The sequence below is a fragment of the Lutra lutra genome, chromosome 3 (genome assembly GCF_902655055.1).
Source record: "Lutra lutra chromosome 3, mLutLut1.2, whole genome shotgun sequence".
Classification (NCBI taxonomy): domain Eukaryota; kingdom Metazoa; phylum Chordata; class Mammalia; order Carnivora; family Mustelidae; genus Lutra; species Lutra lutra.
In genome coordinates, this window is record NC_062280.1 from 85,435,446 (window position 1) to 85,441,423 (window position 5,978).

At 33.8% G+C, this 5,978-nt stretch overlaps 1 non-coding gene across 1 annotated transcript; it reads left to right on the forward strand.

The window, feature by feature from the left end:
* The first annotated feature begins 3,138 nt into the window (after nt 1-3,138).
* On the forward strand, nt 3,139-3,244 carry LOC125096606 (U6 spliceosomal RNA). Its single transcript, XR_007126284.1, has one exon. It is a non-coding gene; the product is annotated as a U6 spliceosomal RNA (small nuclear RNA).
* Nucleotides 3,245-5,978: the final 2,734 nt, after the last annotated feature.

Below are 5,978 nucleotides of genomic sequence, written 5' to 3' on the forward strand. Positions count from 1 at the left end.
TAAAGAACCTGACTCCATTGGACAGCTGGTCTTGTTTCTTCATTCCACTTTGCATTTCTTCTGGCTGAATCTACTCACCAGAACGTGTTATATTGAAAGGACAATTTGAATCACAGTCTTGTCTTACTAAGGCTTTGTTCAGCAATACCTGTTTGTATTTCTACATCAAGCTTAGAAATAGACTAAATATGACAGACATGCAACCACTGTTTAGGGTTGAATTTGTTGAGGAAGCCAGATCCTGGCTTTTGGTCAGTTATATTTTGTTTTTCCTTTAAGAATGGTGGAGTAATCTTGATGAAAAGAACATAAGTAAATATGACCAAAAAGTCATTAATTTTATCTTGTTAATACTCTCAGAAAGGGGTGCCTGGGTGGCTCAGTGGGTTAAGGCCTCTGTCTTCAGCTCGGGGTCATGGGAGCCCACATTGGGCTCTCTGCTCAGCGGGGAGCCTGTTTCCCCCTCTCTCTCTGCCTGGCTCTCTGCCTACTTGTGATCTCTGTCAAATAAATAAATAACATCTTAAAAAAATACTCTCAGAAAAAATGTATTAAAATATTCTGACTGAATTCCTATTTCTGACATGCTGCACATAACTGGAGACCCTGTTACTTTCCCTTGTCTTTGCTTTCTTTCTCTGTATTCTTTTCTTACTTCCCTTTCTGATTTCCCATACACTCCCTTTTTTAAAGAATAAGGCCATTTAGGTTCATCCCACTCATTTACAGTTTATGATTTCAAAGCTTTTCTGGCAACTTTTCCACAGGATAAAAACATAAAGGCTGATTGTGAAAATGTCTTATAGACATCTTATAGACTGTTTTTTGTGGCCCAGAAAAGGAGAGTCAGCCACCACCATTAACTAATATTTGTTACATGAAATAAAACACGGGCATATGCTTGTTCATTTAGGTCATTTCTTGGAACCTCCACTCCACTTCTAAATTATCAAGATTAAGCCATATGTAAATTAAATTATCTATACCAATAGATGGGAATAGCAATTTTTTTTGTATATTTATCTTTTCTTTATAGTTAAAATCAACTTTCAATCTTAATTACACTGATCGTATTGAGGTGGTGAGAATATAGTTTTCATGGTCCTATATGTTAGGTGCATATAGTGAACCTACAGGATTCAAATGACTTCTTCAAGATAACCCAAGAGCCTTTGGAGTAGTCTAACTCCCGGAATGATGATTGATTGATTGATTGATTGATTTTTTGCCACATGGCTGTAGAAAACTCATACCTGATCTCAAGTGTATTTTTCTAAATAAAGGGTAATCAACAGTCAGACACATGGTAAATATATTTGGCTGCTGCTGTTACTCTGATATGTTCTTATTTGGGGCTTATGAATAGGAAATGTAAAGTAATCTCACAAGGAATTTCATTCTAGTGTTCTTTCAAAGAATGAAAGCTTTCTGTGAAAGGAGTTATAGGATGACAAAAACCTGAGATTATTAGATACCTGGTAGTAGATCATTCCTTGGCAAGATTAGGGTGAATTATTACCAGTAAGTGGTAATCAGGCTTCATTCTTTTTTCCTTTTGTGAGTTGAACTTCTGAGGAACAGCTGCCAGAGGCTTTGTGGTATATCATTCTGTCACAATGCTTTGGGTTAGAGAAATATGATACCTTTCTAGACTTTCCAACTAGTGTCCTACAACTAGTCCCTCTACCTGAGCTAAACCTTAGATGTTTTGATTGTTAAAATTCTAATGTAGCTACATGTTGGTGGAGAAATTTAAATCTTATTTTTCATCATTGTGGTAGGCTGTTTTCTAAGAAACTATATAGGGATTAAAATGTCTCTTCTATACATAATATCAAAATTCTTAATATATTATACAATTTATACTTGGTCATGTCAAACATTTTCTTCCCTGGGGTGATAACCTTATTGATTGTTTGTGAAACCTGTCTTATTATTTCTGGATACTAATTTTTGTAACTTGATTTGAGAAACCACAATAACAAGTATTCAAGAAATAGACTCACAGTGTCCGACTCTTGATTTCGGCTCAGGTCATGATCTCAGGGTTCTAGGAATGAGCCCTGCGTTGGGCTCCGTGCTCAGCTGGGAGTTTGCTTGAAGATTCTTTCCTTCTCACTATGCCCCTCCAATCTCTCTCAAATAAATCTTTGAAAAATAAAGACTCATGTATAAATGCTTTCTACTCTTTCTGGCTTCCTTATGAATAAAGAACTTTTCTACTGTAGAGATTCTATGTGCTTTTAACAGAAAGAAATTGTCTCTCTCATGACAGATGTTCTCCCTTAAAGTATCTTTGTTGACCAAATCCCAAAGGTGTCATTTGACTTCCTTATGATTGCACTACTTTTTCCCATTCATTAATGGATAATGTAACCTTACTTCCTAAGATATGGGACATTGACTTTTCATAATCAAAATATATTTCATAATATATCATTGAAAATGAATTGAAGAATTTAGGGATGATAAAATCACTTCCTAAATACAGCTTTATTTTGATCTTGGTGTGAGAAGTCTAGCAAGGAAAAGAAAACTTGCATACCCTAAATTTAAGATGGGCAGAAGAATGAAGAAATCATATATAGAATTCTTCAAATATATTTTAACAGAGTGAATATTTTGATTAAATTCATGTAATAAAACTTGATGCATCTCATACTCAAAGATGTTTTCCATCTTTTACTGGAATAATTTTGGTCCTAGAATACCTACATATAACAAAGTGGGCATGTTTATTCATTTATAGAAAGGAATTTGATAAGAAATTATTAATATTTTCTTCTGTTAAAATTTGTTGTAAAGACCACATTCCTTATTTTGAAGCCTAGATTCTAACTTAAGTGTTTCTTTATGATACTGACTCCAGTGAATACAGTTCTATATATATTATATAGCACTTATATAATTATAGTTATAATCATATATTAGTTAAGTTTCTTAGAATTATAATTAGCTAGATACACAACTAAAAACAGACAAAAAAAAAAAAAAAACCCACAACTGTAGCTAACTTTTAGAATGCAGGAAGTATGTGAAAAACCCCAGAATCCAGATCCAGGAGCCTCAGCTAGAAGCTTTCACAGACATTCTGTTGAAAATACTGTAATAAAATTGACACAGTTCTAAATATTTTTAGAAATTTGACCCCTCAATTTCAAATGTCCAATTTCTAATGAAACAGAGATTAGCATGGCCCCTATACAAGGACGACTTGCCAATTCATGAAATGTTCCATATTTTTCTGAGATGATAGGCTTTCTATTACCACCTGCAAGCAGAGGGACTCCAAGGTTATGAAGAGAAGCAGAAAAATACAGTGAGAAGAATGAGGAACAAAAGCTTGTGGCTTCCTGTCCAACCCTCTTCCCCTTAGCCTGTGTCACACCGTGGTGGTGTGTCCTCCTGTAGTACTCACAGGTTCCACCACCAATGACATCCCTTTCTCTGAGTCTCAGTGCTTCCTTCCCCTCAGAATGCCTCTCCTTCTGGGTCACTCCTGGCAGTGAGGATGTTCCTCTTCCCAGTGTTTTGAACTCCTTTGGGGCTCACCTCAAATTATTAAAAGTAGCTTTGTAATAAACAAACAAATACACAAATTTCCAATTTCTAAGGGGAAAAAAATCTGATTTTCTTGCTTGACTATGGTGCCTACCTAAGTATGAGAGAGAAATTTCTGTATTATTGTTGTACTTATGTGTTAGTGAGGGTAGGGCAGTTTTTAATAAGAGAAATTTCCAGAGCAAAGTGTTGGTCAGTGTGAGCTTGGAAGCCCTTTCAAATGCTGAATAAGTCAAATCCAAACAAGTCACATTAAGGATTATGGTGGATATTAAGGAGTGTGAGATCATATGAGTATGAGACTCTGTCTTTGAAGAAATTATAATCTAATTTATTATGGCAACATAATAATAAGGCTGATAGAAAATAAGAACAAATTATTTAAATAATCACTCAAAATAAAATAATACCCCAAAGTGGAGCATACTTTATTGCTGTATAAATTATGCAGAGATTAACAGGGAACAAGTCAGAAAGATTACTTTCTGTAGAATGGCTATTGGAAGTTGTGTTGTTGCATTAGATATACATTGTTCTTATAAAGCTGAGTCCTTCAAAAGGCAAAAATTTGTTCAGAAAGCATTTTATTTATTTACTTTATTATGTTTTTAATTGAAGTATAGTTGATAATATTAGTTTGAGATGTACAATATAGTGATTCCACAATTATATACATTGCTAAATGCTCACTGTAATTGTAGTTACCATCTGTCACCATACAAAGTTATAATATTATTGACTATATCTTCTATGCTGTTCATTTTATCCCTGTGACTTATTTATTTTATAACTGGGAAGTTTGTACCTCTTAATCCCCTTCACCTATTTCACCAATCTCATCACCTCCCTCCCTTCTGGCAACCTTTTTAGTTTGTTCTTTATATTTATGAGTCTTTCTCTTTTTTATTGCCATTTATTGTGTTTTTTAGAGACCATATATAAGTGAAGTCAGATGATATTTCTTTCTCTTCCCAACTTATTTCATTTAGTATGATATCCTCTAGTTTCATCCATGTCACAAATGGCAAGATTTCATTCTTTTTTTTTTTTTTATGGCTGAGTAATCATCCATTGTGTATATATACTACATTTTGTTTATTTTTCTATCAGTGGTTGCTTCTACATCATGGCTATTGTAAATAACACTGTGAAAAACATTGGGATGCATATATCTTTGAAAATAACTAGTTTTGTTTTCTTCACGTAAATACCCAGAAGGGGAATTACTAGATCAGATGGTATTTCTATTTTTAGTTCTTTAATGAACATAGCTAGTGTTTTCCAATTTACATTTCCACCAACAGTGCACAAAGGTTCTCTTTCCACCAAATCTTTGTCAACACTTGTTATTTCTTGTCTTTTTGATACTGGTCATTCTAACTGGTGTGAAATGGTATTTCATTATGGCTTTGATTTGCATTTTAGGTGGAGGAAATGTACTGGTGGAATATGTATCATTCCTTTACTTTGATAAAAACAATAAAATTTTGAGTGGAAGTTATTAGGCTGGAAACTTTATACAATGCCCATTTATGAATAATGTCTGTTGGGGAGGAATATTTTTCTTTACTCCTCTTGATTCTTTGGCTAATCTAATAATCAAATTAACACAGGGCAGATTAATAGGATTGAAAACAAATTTAATTGCATTGTTATGGGATTCCACAGAGATAATGATACACAAAGGCATATTGGGCAGTTGAGGTTTATGTGCCATCCTGAGCTAAAACATGGGGCAGAGGCCTAGGGCTTCAAAGAGGAGGAAGGTAACTCAAAGGACAATAGAAAGAACAGATGTTTGGTAATGAGATGTTTGCTCTGCCATACAAATAGGTCATTCAGAGCTCTCTTTCTGAGCAAGGCCTCCTATCTAAATTCCTTTAAATAGTTAAGAGAGGGGTAAAAGTTTTCCTTGCATCTGGGTCTTGATTGCCATCAACTCAAATAATCCACATGTCTGATTGGCATATTTTGAGGTCATATATTCTTGCTTCTCTTCACCTTGTAGATTTTATTGTATACAATCTTCCAAGTTGGGTAAAGCTGAGTACATGTATTTGATTTTTAAAACTATGATATAGAAAATAGCTTCAGGATAATTGTCTTACTGTATTAAGATTTTTGTGTTAATAATCTATTTTATATGCAAAACATTCCTTCATTGGACATTAAAAATAAAATGGAAATTGGATACTGATGATAGGAATTTGATCATTTAGGAAAATACTTGCTTTGTGTATTTTAATATGTTTTATTTTGTTTATAAAGATATTTTCTCTCAGTTTTTGTCACTTTGCCCAAAGGAAGTAAAGTGTCAACATGGTATCAATTTCTTTGTATATATGTATGTATTTTTCTGGTAATAGGGGTCTCTTCATATTGGGTTGTTGTTTCATGTGATATGTGCTATTTCTTGA